The following is an 18,468-nucleotide window of genomic DNA, read 5'->3' on the forward strand; positions in this document are numbered from 1 at the left end:
TATGCGATTGAAAATGTTCAATGTTGATATTGCACGATAACCATGCATTTGCAAATTAAACGGGCACGTTTTTTCATAATTCGATTGCTAAATGGATCACAAAATATAGCCAGTGTTGTGCTACTTCTTAGTTTGTCGATGGTCGGGAACTTGACAACAGTTATCGATAATTGACCGAAAACTGATGAAACCGACTCCCAAATTGATCAGGCGATCGCCAGTTGTTTCTTTATGTCGGGGGTTAGTACTACTCCTTCATGTAGGAGCTGGTGATTTCTTGAATTCGACCTATGGCCTCGTACACTGAGAATTTCATGGAGAGAGAGAGAGAGATGATGATGATGAATTTTTTTAAACATTAGACCACAAGGCAGGGCCCTCACAGGGTTACGAGACGTTGATCCCGGGATCGAACTCAACACACTCAACAACAAGAGTCACTCATGTAACCAACACGTCTGCTCGTCGAGAGCAAGAGAAATGTTGGCCGGGAAGAGACTATACACGCGCCCGCGCAGAGTGAGGAGAGAGAGAGAGAGAGAGAGAGAGAGAGAGAGAGGGGGGTTGGTGGGGCCAGCAGGCCGGGTGCAAGGGGGCGGCTGACGATCGGACGGAGGAGAGGGGAGGAGGGTGCCACGCGGCGGCCAGGCAGGTCGTCTCTCCCATCTAAGCCCAAAATCAACCTCTTTATATTATATATATATATATATTACAAACAACAACAATCAGCAAAACATGTACAAGCAAGCTCTGAGCTTAGTGTGGCTATGGCGTAAAATGCCCATTTCGCCATAGCCATCCTGCCACTGTGCTCTCTGCTCCTGCTCCCTCTGTTCCCTCCTCGATCTTCCCCCCCGGTCTCTCCTCTTTCCTTCTTTTGGATCCTGTGTCCCCCTCTCCTCCCATGAATTCCCCTGGAGATCCCCTCTCCTTCATGGATCCGCCTCATTTCTTCGCCGATCCCCTCTCCCTGCAGGTGCTCTCTCTTTCTCTCTGTCTCTCTCGGAGCTTCGCAACGTGCTTGCTTGCTTGTGGCTTCAATCGCACGCCCTTCGCCTGAGGCCTCTCCGTCTGTCTTTGTCTCTGTCTCTGGCGCTTTTCCTTCATTCCAAGCTAAAAGAGGACCTTTTGATGACCTCGCTCCTTCCTTCTCTAGACTCCATCGTATCTTTTCAATCATCTTTTATACTGTGCATTTGACTCTTGTTCTCACACCATTTCAACTCTTCTTGTTCTGGGTCCTGTACACAATGGTACTGCTTCTTGAGGCTTGTGCCTCTTATATTGTAGTCCGTATTTTCGTTTTGGTCCGTGTTCTCCTCATGGTGTCCTTCTCATGGGATAAACACGAATAATGAATTCTCTGTCTCCGACATTCATTGTAATCTTCCCGGTCTTATAGACCCTCTGTGTTCCTGAACTTAAATTGATTTTTTTTGCCTCTTCTCCCCTCCCCCGCCCCCCTTTTTTTCTTGATGAGAAGCCTACACAAATGCCGTGAAAAATCATGCCATGGAATCGCTCGGGGTTCTTCCTGTTTGGATGAACGGACATATGCCAGTTAAGAAGTAGCGAGGGCTTGTTTCATCCTCTTCCTTCCACAAAATTCCAGAAGAAGGCTGCATCTAGTGTCGTTGATCTTATGGCTTTGTAAGATTTGGGCGTTTCCCTTCCAATTGATAGACACAATAGTAGTAATTACGCATTCTGCTGTGGTGTGGGGGAAGTCCAGCGCACGCATAACATTTTCTATGTATTAGTGGTTTTTTCAATGTTGTTCTCTGTAATTGAAGCTCAAGGTTTTTGGGGACTTTATGACGCGCAGCACAAGGTTGTTTTGTGCTTCTTCGGCATGTTTTAGCGGTCTGATTGGCTGCGGCGTGATGCTACGCTCTTTGGCGTGCGTGTGGTTTGGTTAAAGCATCAGGTTTCTCTCATATAAATGTCAGGTTTAGCTGTCTGCCTGTATATTTAAAACGATGACGAAGATCACTATAACCGCATCTGGAAATTGCGGACCTATGTGGAGTTTGGTATGGAAATTTGTGTAGGGAACGACGGCTCTGTGTAGTTGGAATAGCCTTTATGTAAATTGCAAGCATTGACCATGGACGATGGTTTGCTCGTCTTGCGGTTGGCTTATTCTATCGTTGTCTTTAGACAGAATTTCAGCAAAGCTTCAAATCAGGCTGGAACCGTCGGCTTGATCAGCAGAACTTACAAGAAGCTAGCAACCATCATCAATGAACAGCTTACGTTACCCATCCTTGAGTGGACAATAATGTCATCAGAGCATCAAAACAGCCTGGAGCGTTGAGTGTCGCAAGAGCATCTAAACAACCTAGAGCCCTGGTGGGGGTGCAATCAGAGCCATGAAGGGTCTCTTCCCGTATTAGCAGTCTTGAGGGAGGTGTCAAACAAGGAAAAGAATGATCCAGAGGTAGATTGGGGTACATCATGAGAAGAGTGAACGCTTTAGCCTATTGGCTGTGAGCTTGCAAGAAACGTTCAGATCGTAATTCTATGTTATACCAGGTGGGTTTTCCCAAGACATTTCTTGAATCTGTTGGAATTCAGATGGCAGCTTATGCATGGGTAGTGATGGGTACGCTTTGCTTACAAACTAGTTTTCTCTGTGACCTTTTAGTTTGTTTCATCATCTTCTAAAGAGACTACTCTCTCTTTGTTTCTCAATCTCCCCCCCCCTTTCCTTCCCCCCGAAACCCATCTGCCACCTCTCCTCCTCTGTGTGTGTGTGCGCGCGTGTGCGCGTGTGTTTCAGCTACATCTCTGTTTTTCAAAAGATGCCCAGTTTTAAGGCTGGTTATTTTTTAGTTTTATGAAGGTATACAATATTTCACCGTTATACAAGAAAGTGCTCCAGTGACCCATTTGAATATATGGTATTCCATCGTGCAAGTTATTCCTTCCATAAAACTTGTTTCCTTTGAGGGACTGTTGTGTTTCCTTTTGAGAGTGCTCGAGTCCAATGTCCTAGAGAGATGAATACGTTTGACTTCACACTCACCATATGGTTGTGCATCTGAGAGGTGTTCATGCACCCACCGTTTGGTGCTGCTGGCATCCTTGGGATGCCATAGTAGCTAATCCCTGTTTTGAGTGATGGTATTAGTTCAGTTTGGGTTCTAACCCTAGTTTGGATTGTCCAACGGTTTTGTCATGTTGATAAATCCCGTACATTTCATATTCTTGCAACCCCAGTTTGTGGATTCTCACGACGTGTTTCCCCCCCCATCTCTATCATGGAAGGGACGATGGTAATAGGGAGAAAAGGGGGGGTGCCTTTACTGCACGTGGCTTGGGGGAGTTCCTCAGTCAGATGGAAACCCAATGCTGAGGGGAGAGGATCTGACAGGAGATCAAAGAAGACCTCTATGGATTTTATGGTTTTCAACCTTATGAGTGGCTATCATGAGATTGAAACTGCACTATGTTGTGTTTTTAGAGGATAAGTTTGGGACTTCAGAAATAGGACCTCGAACTGCAAGTCGCCTGAGCTCATGGAGTAAAAGCACACAGCTACCAAGAGCTCACATAGCTGCCCAAACCGTCGGCCAGAGCTTTTGGGCTGCCGAACCGTAACCCGCATGTGACCTCTCGCCACACTGTTAACCATCTCTAGGAATCTCTGCAACGGTTCACGGGCTCCCCTGTGGGTCGCCACACAATCGGCCACAGAGCCAAACACTTGTGGGGGATCAAAGGAAGCAAGGAAGTTGTCGAATGGCCGTCCTATCTTCACAGCTCTGCTACACAGACAGTTGCTGGGGCCTCGTTCATCCGCCAAATGTGCTCCATCGATTGAGTTGCCAATATCCGAGCTCTAGGGATCTGTTGAACCTTCTTCGCTGTTTGTTGCGAGGGGTTCTCAGATGATCCCACGGGTGGCTTCTCTGCTCCATAGCTCCCTCGACCCAAGCCTCCACAATGTCCTCCTGCGTATAATGCAGTCGTGCAAGACACGGCTGAACGGCCCTACAACAGCTGGAACAGGGGGGGAAACAGCAACAAAGGAGCAGACAGAGGGTGGAGGTGCAAGGGAGGAAGACGAAATGAGAAGGGGGGGAGCGGTGTGGTAGCAAAGGCAAGTCAAGCAAACAATCCCGATGGGGTGAGCCTACCCTCTTTTCATCCTCTTACAATGCGAGTCCTCCCACCCTACTCACATGGAAAAGAGCACTCCAGATGTGATGGCTGCGCAAACTGAGCACTCCATATAGAGAAACGATAGGGTTTGCAGTGGAGCGATCAGAAAATAGACAATACTCAGATACAACTGAAGAACGGAACTCAGAAAACATAGTGCCTGTCGGTAATGTGAAAAACTGAATACAAGAACTTCAAGCCGTCGTGTTTGATGGACCGTGGCTGAGGTGAATCAGAAAGATGATTCCATGTAGAGAGACAGTAGAAAAGATAGCAGCAGAGGGAGCGTAACGCAGTCCTCTGTGTAGCTCAATGATGACGAGGATGATGAAGGGCTGGAGCTGCCCTAGGAAATGGCTGAAAAACCAGCATGCTCTGAGGAAGGAACCTTCAGGCTATCTGGAATAGCAACATGATGAAGAAAAGGAGCTGATCTGAGGCAGAAGGAGCTGATCTGGAGCAGAGGAGCAGAAGGGGACAGATCTGGAGTAGGATGGGACAGATCTGGAGCAGAAGGGGCTGATCTGGAGCAGAGAAGCAGAAGGGGACAGATCTGGAGTAGGATGGGACAGATCTGGAGCAGAAGGAGCAGAGCTGAAGTAGAGGAGCAGATCTGAGCAGAGGAGCAGAAGTTGGGACAGATCTTGAGGAGAGGATGGAGCAGCCAGGAGGCAGGAAGGAGAGGCAGAAGAGGAGGCAGCAGAGGAGGCAGAAGTGGAGAGGAGAGGTAAATGGAGCAGGCGGGCCTGCAGCAAAAGATGGAGGAGCAGCTGCAGGTCCTGTCCTGTCAGAAGGAGTGTGGGGGCAGATGCCTTTTATAGGCCAGACCTAGCTGGTCGGCCAGCTGGTCGGCCAACTGGTCGGCCAGTTTTGGTTGGCCAGACCAGCTGGACTTTCTGGCCATTTGTTTGGCTGAGATGGCTGGCCTGTGAGCTATTTGATTGCCCCGTAAATTGGGGATTGCTTAGTTGCTGAATACCCCCTCTCAATTGCCAATTTTGAGGGGCAAACATTGTGTGCTTGGAGCTTCGTGTAGGGATGTCGATGGTGGTGCTGGCTATCCCTGTGAAATGCCCAAAAAGAAGATCGCAAGAGGAGTGCCCTTGCAAGGGAATTGTTCACTTCCTCAAGTGTCGGAGTCACACGTATGATATCATATAGAAATAAGAACACTGTGAAGCTTGAGAGATAAGCCACCCCCTCTCACCGCCGAAAGGTGGAGGAAAGAGCAAAGGTAAAGAACAAATTTGTCGTAGCAGTACTGACAATCCAGAGAGGTTGGAGCTGAACAGTGAGCCAGTGTGTGTCCGATCTTGGACCTCGGGAGAGAGGAGTCTATCCCCGCCTCCATGCAGGTAGAAGTTTCGAAACAACAGTCATCTAGACACATGTGAACAGAAAGGGTCCCGCCTAGGGAGAACTTGTAGATCCTGGAAGTCGATGCCGATGGAGGTAGAGGTGAAGGATCATGACCTCCTCTTTCGAAGGAATGGGGAGTGTCAAGCCAGAAACCTATAAAAGGAGGGAGGGATGGTAGTAGAAGATGGAGGTAAGAAAGGGAGGGAGGGATGACAGTAGAAGATGGAGTTCTGAAAGGGAGGGAGGGATGGTTGTAGAAGATGGAGGTAAGAAAGGGAGGGAGGGATGGCAGTAGAAGATGGATTTCTTGAAAGGGAGGGAGGGATGGGAGTAGAAGATGGAGTTCTCTCCCTTAGTGCGCAGCGGAATGAAGAGGAAACTGATATGTTCATAGGAGTGATGCTCCCTGTACCTATGGCCTCCATGAAGAAGCAGGATCTTTAGATCACCTGAGATCTGGGGTCTTTAGATCACCATGGCTCTGATACCATATAGAGAAACGATAGGGTTTGCAGTGGAGCGATAAGAAAATAGACAATACTCAGATACAACTGAAGAACGGAACTCAGAAAACATAGTGCCTGTCGGTAATATGAAAAACTGAATACAAGAACCTCAAGCCGTCGTGTCTGACGGACCGTGGCTGAGGTGAATCAGATGATTCCATGTAGAGAGACAGTAGAAAAGATAGCAGCAGAGGGAGCGTAACGCAGTCCTCCGTGTAGCTCAATGATGACGACGATGATGAAGGGCTGGAGCTGCCCTAGGAAATGGCTGAAAAACCAGCATGCTCTGAGGAAGGAACCTTCAGGCTATCTGGAATAGCAACATGATGAAGAAAAGGAGCTGATCTGAGGCAGAAGGAGCTGATCTGGAGCAGAGGAGCAGAAGGGGACAGATCTGGAGTAGGATGGGACAGATCTGGAGCAGAAGGGGCTGATCTGGAGCAGAGAAGCAGAAGGGGACAGATCTGGAGTAGGATGGGACAGATCTGGAGCAAAAGGAGCAGAGCTGAAGTAGAGGAGCAGATCTGAGCAGAGGAGCAGAAGTTGGGACAGATCTTGAGGAGAGGATGGAGCAGCCAGGAGGCAGGAAGGAGAGGCAGAAGAGGAGGCAGCAGAGGAGGCAGAAGTGGAGAGGAGAGGTAAATGGAGCAGGCTGCCATTTGCCTGCTGTCAGCTTGACCCTCCCTCTATTTGACCTGACCCCTAGATGGCTGTTTGCAGCCCCTTCTCTGGTCCTAGTAGGGCAATATTCTGCCCTGTACAAAGTTCAAACCCCTTCTTCAGGCCAATCAGCCCTCCACACCCATGTGGACATCTTTATGCTGGCACATACATCAGTCTCCTGAATGAATCCAAGTATCTCAAAGTGTCAAGTCCCACTGCACGTCATTTGGGGGCTCACAACTGGGGTGTTGACCCTTAACTTTCAACATTCCAAGGAGAAGGGCCACTGAAAGATGTGTTTGTTTAACCTTGTTCATTTTCTGTCCCATGTTCTCCTTCCCTTGTATGTCTAAAGGGTCAGATGTTTCCATATGCAGTCTCATCACACTATTCTTGCATCTCACAGGACAAGACCCTTGAGATTTTTTGTCGGTAGACATGCACAAGGTGCATCAAGACCCTTCTGCTGAATTTTCTTGACAGAACCTTCAAGAGGGCTTCTAGGATTTTTTATCCTTGTTGACATGCTCTCATCCTCAGGATCTTAGAGACTTTGTAACCAGTATGAAGCATGCCCATCTATATACAGTAAGGATGTATTGATCAAGCTATCATGATTATTGTGCACAGACTTGAAAGTGTTGTCTGAGTGGGTATTTATTTCTCAACGTTGATTGAGGCTTGAACTGTATGTATGGCTCCTTCCCGATTCTGTTAGGGTTGATCATGTGTTAAATCAGCACTGACTACAGTACTTCCCTCAGATTTTCCCCCCAACCTTGTCTTGCAAGTGGAGAAAAAGTGGTCATTAGTTTTCAATTAAATACTTGCGGTTTCAATTTGGAATGTAGTATATTAAATTGTACTTCGATATGCAAAGTTGTTATGTCCTGTTTCTAGTTATTGTCTTCATTCTCTTTATTGTATTGTCTTCATTCTCTTTATTGTTCATATGTGACTCTAGTATGAAATAAGCTAGCTAGTGCCTATGGTGAATGATGCTTGGAGCCATGGAACTAGCTTATTGCTGGATATTGCATAGTGTATTACCTTGAAATGATGCAATGTTGTTCTAGCTAGTTGATTAGATCATGTTGGATTATATATTTACCTATGTAAAGTTGTTGGAACTAGAGTCTCTTTGATGCATTAGCTACTTGGCTGTCAATTGCCAAGCCAACTAGTTGTTTGGATATGTCTACGAGTGATTATCATCGTCCCCTTTGTTATTCATATATGATTTAGTAAAGAGTTGATTAGCTAGTTGTTGCACAATCCTAACATAGGATTCATATGCATATTCTTGATACCTTAATCGTAAGTTGATCCTAAAATGAAACATACAAAGCTATGACATTTTCATCTCTTGTTGGAAAAGGATGTGAAATGCCAAGGCTTTCTGTGTCTGAGGATTCTGGTATGGTTTCGTAATGAGTTTTGATAAACGAGGTTGTTCTGTTTTTTGCTTGCTTTCCTTGGACATTCAGCTGCAGCTTCGCAGCCTGCAGTGTGATTCTTCTGGAATACTCATACAGAGATGGAGGCCATGTTCAGCTTTGTATGTATCCACCGTTCAGTCTGCTTTTTCTCTTCGGTTGGCAGAGCCGTTCAGTCTCCCACACAAAGGTACACGTTATGTATGGTTTACAAATTGGATGTTAAGGCTTGGATGGGGAATTGTGCTCGATAAGTTCTCTTATTGCTGTGCAATTTCTGTCCATTGGTTGCAGATGTGAATGCTGAAGTGCTGGATACAGCGAAGACAAACTCAGGCTTGAACTTGTTCGTGCTTGCAGCTTAAACATCCCAGAGCTCCCCCCTCGTGTATCATACTGAAGTACTTTTGAGAACTGTGCCATATAGAATGGTGGTTGGGATCGGGGTGGTCTGTGGTGTGATATTGGCTGAACGGCTCAATCTGAAGAACTTGAAAAAATATACCCAAAACAACCTGTGTCTGGAGTTTAAATGGTGGATGTACAGCTACCTCCCTTAGGTTGAATAAAGTTAAAGTTTGGGAGTGTTTTGAATCGCAGGAGTTCAAAACATGTATTGTATTTCTGGCCACTTTCCCTTCTTTTTCCAAAGATTAGAGGGAAGAACATGGCCATGTTTTCTACCGTATAGACTTAGAGAGGAACTTTTGCGTGATCTTCATACAACTATTCTTGCTTTCATGTATGGACTTTCAAGATTGTATTTCCACTGGATTTGAAGAATCAATCTTCAAATCCTTAATGTATCATAGGCAATTTTTAAAATGGTGGTTTAGGGGCCATGGAAAGTCTTGAAACTATTGAAGGTCCCGTGGAAACTATTGAAGGTAAAAAGCTGGACTGAAAATACTGTTACACGTGGTGTGAGAGGACATTTTTGTTGTACATGCCTGAGATTGTAACCGGTGTAAGGGCAAAATTTTAATCTGATTGAAATGAGAATGTCTAGGGATTGAGGGGTTGGAAATCAGCTGTCTAGGGATTGAGGGGTTGGAAATCAGCTTTTGGAAATGAGAGTAAACCTTTTTCAGGATAACGCTTGAAGAAATTTTATGTTGGTACAGCATCAAGAGTCACTGTACAGGGTTTAATGAAAAATTTCTGATTGTTACGGTGGTATGGTAGTTTGCAGGTACAAAACTGTTTGTCTTGCATTGTTTGTATATGGATTCTCTTGAAGCAAAGTTTGTGCTGTGTCATGTTACAATGGGAAAAATCTAGTAATGTGTTATCTAGAATACGTGCTTTCTCTTTCTTTCTGTTTGGAAACTATATAAAGAAGTCAGATTGTCATTATTGAAGGTGTCTGGTGTGGCAATGTTGCTCTGGTTCATGCATATGTTTGTGGAGTAGGATTTTTTATATAGTCCATGCAGGCACGGGCAGGACTTGTCCTCACTTTCACCGCCTATCTTGATTCAAGGTTTGGTCTTAGAATTAATGCTTAGTTTTAACATGTTTGGTTTTAGTGTTGGACCAACTGGCTTACCAGGGGTCGTGAAACTTTCATTTCAGTACTCGGGTCTTGTGTATCTAGTCATGTGTTCATTTTACACACTATGAATATGGTGTTAGAGCAATCAGTGTGAGTCGTGACATGTGGGGCTATAATTGAGGAGAAATTTTTGTTTTCTAACTCATTTAATCTTGAATTGGAGTAGGCAAAAGCAGAATCTGTTGGACATCAATTGCAACCAATAAGCTTTCCCTTTTGTAACAAAGTGGCATCTTTCTTTGTTGTTTTTTTTGTTTTTTGGGTGGGTGGGTTTGGATTCTCACTTTTTTGCACTAACGATTCTTTTGTAGTTTTGTGAGATTTTAAGAGTTTTAAAAGGACCAATAAGCTTTCCCTTTTGTAACAAATTGGCATCTTTCTTTGTTATTTTGTTTTTTGGGTGGGTGTGTTTGGATTCTCACTATGATCCTTTTGTAGTTTTGTGAGATTTTAAGAGTTTTAAAAGGAGTTCCTAACATATACTCTCATTTTTGAGAGTTGTAATTTCTCTCCAATCTTATGAGAGGAAAGCTTTCTTTCAGAACTCATTTTTGTCCATGATGAAGGCACTGGTAATGTGGGAGATTGTGATAGCATCCCAACTTTAATTCACTTAGTGTCATCAAACTTGAAAGTGGTTCAGGGATATGGTAGTTAATTGCATATTATATGAGATGAGTTGAAATTTGATTTATTGTAGTTTTGTAAGCATTAGGGCCTCGTAAGGAATGGATCAAGAAACGGATTAGGCCTAATGAAAGACCCAGGTTCCACAGGAGTAAACCCCCCAACCTAGGTGGGTTAAGCTCACAATTGACCCATCTCTTACACCTCTTACACCCCTCTTAACCTAGGCGGGAGCCACCAAGTTTAAATTTCAAATTCAAAATTCAAAATTTGGATTCTCTCTCCCTCCCTGCTCCTTCCTCTCTTCTCTTGCCCCCCTTCCTCCCTCCTCCCTCCCTCGTTGCTCCTCCTCGTACCCCCTCCCTCCCTCCCTCCTCCTCCTCCTCCTCCTCCACACAAGTTAGCGTGTGTTGCTACTCCTCCACGCCTCTCCTCCCTCCTCCACGCCTGCATGCTACTACTTCGTGCCTGCATGCTCCATGCGTGTTGCTCCATGCGTATCCCTTCTCCATGCCTATTGTGACATGCCTTCATTCTTGGCTTGGGTGCATGCTCCATGCTTGCTCCTACTCCATGCATGTTGCACAAAAAATCTGCATACACTCCTTGACCACTTATGGCACCATTTGAGAATGTCTCCAACAAGTACTAGGTTCACTTACGTTTGGGGCCTCAATATGCAAGCACATTAGTGTGGGATTGAGGGGAACTCTGAAAATGCGCTCCACAGTCATTGTTTGCAAGGAAAGAAGCATATTGATCTTTGGGTAGAAGGAACCTTGTATCTTATGGATCCTTCCATCCAAAAGATCCGTCCTTTCTATACAATGCATGAGCTTGTTTAGTTTTTTGGCAATGGAGATGCTCGAATGTTTGGTTATTGTAATCGATTGAACCATGCTCAGACAATGGTTATGCAAGCAAGCCAGGTGCGTAGAGGCCAGAATCACTTTGTAAGCTAGCTAAAACTAAAAAGATTTGGAAAGATCCATCTACAGTCAAGTTCAACATGCTGTAGAGAAGGAATGAGAGGAGATAGTAGAATGAGTGCAAAAGATGAAGGAAACTCCTTTGGGATTAAAGGATAGGAAAACACAATTACAATACATGGAAATGTGTGCATTCATCTCCATCAAAGATGACTTGATAGTTTTGTTCCATCACTTGCCCAACTGACAAGAGGTCTTGATGAGCTTTGGAACATAGAGTACATCTTTCACCAATTCTTTTGTACCAGTTAAATTGTTCAAAGGGACAATGCCTTTCCCTTGAACTAGATTCGGTGTGTTATCTGCATTGTAGATAACGTTCTTCTGTCCTTCTAGTGGTTTTATCTCTGTAAACCATTCCTGATGCTTTGTCATGTGAGATGATGCACCGTTGTTGATGTACCAAGGATTTTGATCTAATTGATGGACTTGATAACTACATTCTCCTTTGGAATCACAATCTATGTTAAGATACACTAAATCAGTCTTCTGCATACCTCATTTGCAAGAAACATATTATGGGGTTCATTGGCATAATGACTGTGACTTGAATGTCCACCACGATGATTACCTCTTCCTTGAAAATTACCGCGATTGCTACTAGATCGACCTCCTTGGAATTCTACTTCTTGCGGTGGCAATCTCTTTCATAGTGTCCAAACTTATGACAATAGTTGCATTGAATGTTTGACACATTGGTGGTGGATGCATTCCCCTTTCCTTGAAATATTCCTCTGTTGGAATGATTCCTCTTGGATGCTGATGCTAGTATCCCTCTTCTAGTCCATTCAGGATGACTTGAACCATTCTGTGGGATTCATGGTCTCTCCTACTATTGCGAGTTGATTTTTGTAATCCCTGATCTTGAGTACGTAAGCATGCCAACGGTTTCATTGCTATTGCAAAAACTCTGGTTGATCTAGTTTCTCAGTGTGGAGTGTTCTTAGACTTGTAGAGAGTTGCGAACATATCCTATGCTTCTTTGGATGTCTTCATTCATTGTGTTGAGTTGTCTGAGCATGACATCTTGCACATTCTACTTGATCAAATGATATGGATATTTGTCTTTCTTGTCCCATTTTGCATGTGCTTGAGCAATGGTAGGATCTACTAGATGTTCAATTTTGCCTGTGCTCGGGCAATGGTAGGATCTACTACAGGTGCGGACAATGTTGGTGAAGGTGTAGATCCCGTTGCTTGTGCTACGGCAATGGTGGGAGTGTGAAGTGTTCTTAGACTTGTACAGAGTTGCGAACATATCCCATGCTTCTTTGGATGTCTTCATTGTGTTCAGTTGTCTGAGCATGATATCTTGCACATTCTGCTTGATCAAATGATATGCATATTTGTCTTTCTTATCCCATTTTGCCTGTGCTCGAGCAATGGTAGGATCTATGTCCATTGCAAGATCTACTAGAGGTTCCATTTTGCCTATGCTCGGGCAATGGTAGGATCTACTACAAGTGCAGACACTGTTGGTGAAGGTGTAGATCCCACTGCTTGTGTTGCGGCAATGGTGGGAGTTGATGCTGGACCGTTAGATGGTCTAGGTGTAGACCCATTGACATACTCCCATTTGTCTTGAAGTACAAGAATGGTCTCCATTCGGTATTTCCATGTGCCATAATTGACATACTCCCATTTGTCTTGAAGTACAAGAATGGTCTCCATTTGTCTTGAAGTATAAGAATGGTCTCCATTTGACATACTCCCATTTGTCTTGAAGTACAAGAATGGTCTCCATTTGTCTTGAAGTATAAGAATGGTCTCCATTTGACATGTGCCATAATTGAATTGTCTAACTTCATGAATGCCTCCAAATTGAGGTTACTAGTCATAGACATGGTGCAAGGAATGTACTCAAAGTGCATGTGAAAATCACTATCTGAATCAACCGCAAAACGCTGTCTATATCAATTGAAATATGAATCGTCGATGAAGATAGAACTGCAATATATAATCCGATCTGTTACAAGGATTGTGGCAAATGATGCCGGGAATAGCTAAGAGGCTTACAAGGATTAAATGATGTGCACAAATGCCAGAAAATAGCCTATTAGGCTTTACAGTGGTATCATGTGAATGCAAAATTAGAAGATGTGCAATCTGCCCTTTGATCAATCGGCCATTGCCTTTGAAAAAACTCTAAAGTCTTCTCACTGAATTGATGGTGGTCAGGTTTTAAAAAATGTGATGATGTAAAGCCGCATGTGAGCGTAGGGACTAACTCCGAGTAGGAACTATTTGGGAATTTTTGAGCATGGCTTTGATTGGTTGTTTTGAAGTTTTCTCTTGTGAGGATGAACTATGCTACTCGGATCTAGATCTAGACCAATTGCCGAGCAATGAAAAGTAACATTTAATTCCTTTTCTTGTGTTTGTTTTAGGTGCTGGGTCAGATGCATCAATGTAGAGACTGATGTGCATGCAAAAAAAAAACCATTTCTTGGAAAAGTGTGCATCATTAACAAGATTTTGGATAAGACTCCGTTAATGAGCACCATCATTAACAATATTGTTCATGTGGACAATCTAGCACAAACATCACTATTTGATTATATGTCTAAAAATATGGTAGATATTGTAGGAACAAAGTGGAAACACGTTGTGAACACAAGTGAGCAAGAGTGCACACACAAGAAAGCTCCAATAGAAATGTTCAAATGAAACAATACAAGTACTTGGTATATATAGTACCCAAGTACTATTGGTCAACCATAGGGTTGACACATCATATCTTTGTAATGTCTTACAAATCCCCCCTCAAAGATATGGTTGAAAGTACCCTGTAAACATCTCAAGACCTTGTTGTACCTAAAGTACCATGGTTGCACAAATTCATCTAGATGGATATGCAACCTATGGGAGTACATGAAAACAATGTCATTGTGAATCAGTTCACAACCCCCCTTGACATTGTGAGAATGTCTCTGATCCCCAAGCCATGCTGATGTCATAAGAAAATATATGTTGACAGGGCTTTGGTGAAGATATCCACCACATTGTCCTCAGATGGACAATAGATGAGATCGATGAAGCCATTAGAAATACAATCCGTAGATAATGATAATGATTTTCAATGTGTTTCATGCGAGCATGAAAGACATGATTGTTGGCTATGGCAATGCAACTCTGGTTGTCACAAAAGATAGAGTTTGCTTCGCCATCCTATGCATGATGCAAGTCATGCAAAAGATTCCTTAACCACATTAACTCCGTAGTGGTTGAATTTGCAGTTTTGTACTCTGCTTCATTGGAGGAAAGAAAGACTCACTCTTGCTTCTTACTGAGCCATGAGATACAGGCTGAACCCAATGAGAAGCAATAGCCAGTAGTGTACCATCTGTCGTTAATGTCCCCTGACCAATCTGAGTCAGTGAAACCACTCAGCTCTAGATCACAATCTGAAGCATAATGTAAGCCAAGAGAGAGAGTGCCATGGACAAATCTGAGAACCCTCTTTGTTGCATTCCAATGTGTGATCGTGGGACAATGCATGAATTGGCTCAAAAGCCCTATGGCATGGGCAATATCAGGCCGTTGGAGCATAGATATATCAAACTGCCAACCAACTACCCGTACAAACTGCCAACCAACTACTTGTACAAAGTGCCATCAAACTTTTCAGTAGTATCATGCTTACTCAGCTTCTTGAGTCCCTTTTCCAATGGAGTAGCCAGGCTTACAGTTCTCCATTTGAAATTTCTGCAACAACCCCTTTGAATACTTTGTCTGTGACATAGAAATCCCATCATGGGTCTGCCAAAACTCAATGCCAAGACAATAATGCAATAGGCCCAAATCTGTCATGTCAAAGTTGTGACATAAAGCAGACTGCACTGCTGTAATTTGCTGCAAATCATTGCCAGTGAGTATGATGTCATCGACATATAGTACCAACATGACTAATTCTGATTTTTGCTGTAGAACATACAGATTTAGCTCTGTATGAGTGTTTATGAAGCCCTGGGACAACAAAAACTGATGTATCTTTTGATACCACGCACGAGGTGCTTGCTTCAGCCCATATAGAGCCTTCCTGAGCTTACATACCATGTGCTCTTGTCCCTTCACCTCAAAACCTTGGGGTTGATGTACATAGACCTCCTCTTTAAGATCTCCATTGAGAAAAGTGGTCTGGACATCCATCTGGTACACTGACCAACCATAAAACGCAACAAGAGAGATGATAGAACAAATGGTGGTCAACTTGGCCACGGGAGCAAAAGTCTCCTCATAATCTATCCCCTCCTCTTGTGCATACCCCTTGGCAACCAAACGGGCTTTGTCTTTCTCAATTGTGCCATCTGAATGGTATTTCACCTTATAAATCCATTTCATGCCAACCACATTTTTTCCAATGGGTGCATCAACCAAGTCCCATGTGGGATTATTCTCAATGGATTTAATCTCAGCTTTCATAGCTTTTTGCCATGCTGGATTATGCTGAGCATCCTTGAAGCTCTGAGGCCAGCTTCCATCACTAAGGTCATCAAAGCAAAATTGACCTTTTTTTTATTTTTTTGAGTGCTGGCCCTGGGTTTCCCCAAAGAAGGCTGATCCTTAGGATCTTGAATGGTCAACCTTGCCCAACATGGAATAGATTTCTCTGCTGTACCACTCAAGGCTACATCAACATCTTTAGTGGCCTCACAACGTTGATAATGTTTCCAAACATGAGGCTGTCTATTCTCAATAATTGGCTGCAAATTTGAAACATTTGAGGGAGAGCCATCCTCAACATGTGGCAAGCCATCTGAACTATGAGAAGTAGAAGGGGAAGCATCAAGAGACTCCATCTCATCATCCTCAAACTGGATGATGTCCAAAGGGGTGTCATCGTATGATGGCAAGTCTGCACTAGCGGGCTGCATGCACTTAGTCTCAGCAAAGAGAACATCTTTGTTGATTATTACCTTCCTAGTAGTGGGATTATAAAGCCTAAATCCCTTGCTTTCAGTGCTATACTCCACGAAAATGCATTTGACACTCTTGTCATCAAGCTTTGTCCGATGTGCATCTGGAACTAAAGCATATGCCACTGAGCCAAAAACTCTGAAAGGACTAACCTTTGGCTTAAAGCCATACAAAGCCTCAAATGGAGTCACACTAACCAAAGATTTGGTAGGGCATCTATTCTGAATATAAGTGGCTGTCACAACTGCTTCTCCCAAAAAAGCCTTTGAGACTCTTGAATTTCAACATGCATCTCGTCATCTCCATGAGAGTACGATTCTTCCTCTCAGAGAGTGGATTATGCTGTGGTGTGGCATGTCAAGTGATGTTTAATCCCATGCTGCTTCAAAAATCCCTAGAATTCATGTGACATGTAGTCTCCCCCTCTATCTGAGTTGAGTGTTCCAATTCTAGAATTGGTTTGGTTCTTAGCCATAGCTTTGAACTCTTGAAACCAATAGAACACCTCAGATTTTTCCTTCATGAGAAAAAGCCATGTGAACCTGGAGAAGTCATCTATAAAGGTCACAAAGTATCTTGCTCCTCTATGCGTGGGAATAGTCATGGGGCCACATACATCACTGTGCACTATTTGCAACACTTTGGTTGCCTTGACCCACTTCTTGCCCTATTTACTAAATGGCAAGCGATGCAATTTGCCAAGTGCACACCCCTTATTTTTGGCATTCCCTGAGTCATATTATTGTTGTACCAGTAGGACAATGCCCTGTGATGGACATGTCCAAACCTGGCACAGCCTCTGTCATATGTGCCTGTTGCTACAACCTCATACCCTTTCTTTGGATCCTTGATCCTGCATTGGTTATCCTGAAATTCGACCAACCTATATTGATCATGGGCAATGTTTGAAACTGAAATCAGATTTTGCCTCAAATCTGGAACATACCAAACATCTCGGATATACTTAACTTTCCCATTATCAAGCTAAATGGGAATGTGCCCAACTCCGATGATGTCTTGAGAAGCATCATTGGCACATGTAACCTGTCTGCCATGAACAGGTGTGATGCTCTCAAACCACTCCTAGTGAGGAGTCATGTGCTTAGTAGTACCACTGTCAATACACCATGTATCACTTGCAAGAAGGGAAGCATCCCTTGATTGATTTTCAACATTCAAATCCCCCGTGGCATCCATCTTCTCACTAAATGCAGCAAACACAAAATCTCTATCACCTTTGGCCTAACTAACTCATCGAACGAGAGTGGGGTTGCCGTGAGAACAATGGTCAATGAAGTGACGAATGTGCCATATGAGGGCGCAGGGCGCTAAGCTATTGAGAGTAATAAAGACAAGCTTCTTGTCTTCTATTTCCTCATCAATACTTGCGAGCTGATTACATAGATCAGTGATCCTAGCAATATGATCAGTGATGGCTTGGCCTTCCTGCATCTCGAGATCCTTAAGCTGATTTGTCAAGGCAATGGCCCTTGCCTCATTCTTAACATGATACATGTTTGTCAATCTTTCCCATGCTGCCTTTGCATCCTTGCACGACTTGATAGTTGTCATAATGTGTCTCGTCACATTTGTGGCAATCATAAACATCGCTTGGGCACTGCGACGGTGGTCAAACTTCTTCTGCTCCTCCCTCGATGCTATGGGACTAGCAAGAGGGGATGTAGCAGTATACTGTCTGGCCTATAGTTTGACCCGAAGAAGTTGTGCTGGATGTAGATGAGCTTGCTGGCCTCACCTCATCCCCACTGATAATATCCCACAAGCCCTTACTAACCAAGATGTTCTTAAGCATGAATGACCACAAGGCATAATTTGATCCATCTAGCTTGTCACCCTCGAACAAATTGCCAAAATTCTCTGAAAGAGTCGACATGATGCAAAATGGGATACCCACAAGCTACAAATGTACCTGCAAAAAGAACTGCAAGTCCCAAAAGTGTAACTGACTACAAATGTGCCTACAAATCCCAAAGAAAAGCTTGCTGCAAAATGCAAAGTACGACTGGTTGCTCTGAAATGCCACTGACTGCACAATGCAATCACTGCAAAAATGGCCTTGTGGTTCTTTGACAATCTTTCCTTGTACCTGCACAGATCAAGGTATTGAATCGATTCGTGTAGGAATTTGGATGTGGTTTTTGTAAACTTACTGCATGTATTCTCCAATTGTGTCTTTGCCTACGTCGATGTCGGTCACTCGCGCTTGTAGAGTTTTGTGCCTCCATTGA

The 18,468-nt window shown here is 43.9% G+C and overlaps 1 long non-coding RNA gene across 2 annotated transcripts; it reads left to right on the top strand.

The window, feature by feature from the left end:
* The first annotated feature begins 731 nt into the window (after positions 1-731).
* Positions 732-9,150, top strand: LOC147903450 (uncharacterized). Of its 2 annotated transcripts, none has more exons than XR_015543687.1 (3): positions 732-976; positions 8,183-8,321; positions 8,426-9,145. It is a non-coding gene; the product is annotated as an uncharacterized LOC147903450 (long non-coding RNA). The 2 variants fall into 2 exon arrangements; XR_015543691.1 differs by having other exon boundaries at positions 846-976; positions 8,189-8,321; positions 8,426-9,150.
* The last annotated feature ends 9,318 nt before the right edge of the window (positions 9,151-18,468 follow it).

Source organism: Dipteris shenzhenensis, chromosome 3 (assembly GCF_047967505.1).
Source record: "Dipteris shenzhenensis isolate YYH24624 ecotype China chromosome 3, Dip_SZ_1.0, whole genome shotgun sequence".
Classification (NCBI taxonomy): Eukaryota; Viridiplantae; Streptophyta; class Polypodiopsida; order Gleicheniales; family Dipteridaceae; genus Dipteris; species Dipteris shenzhenensis.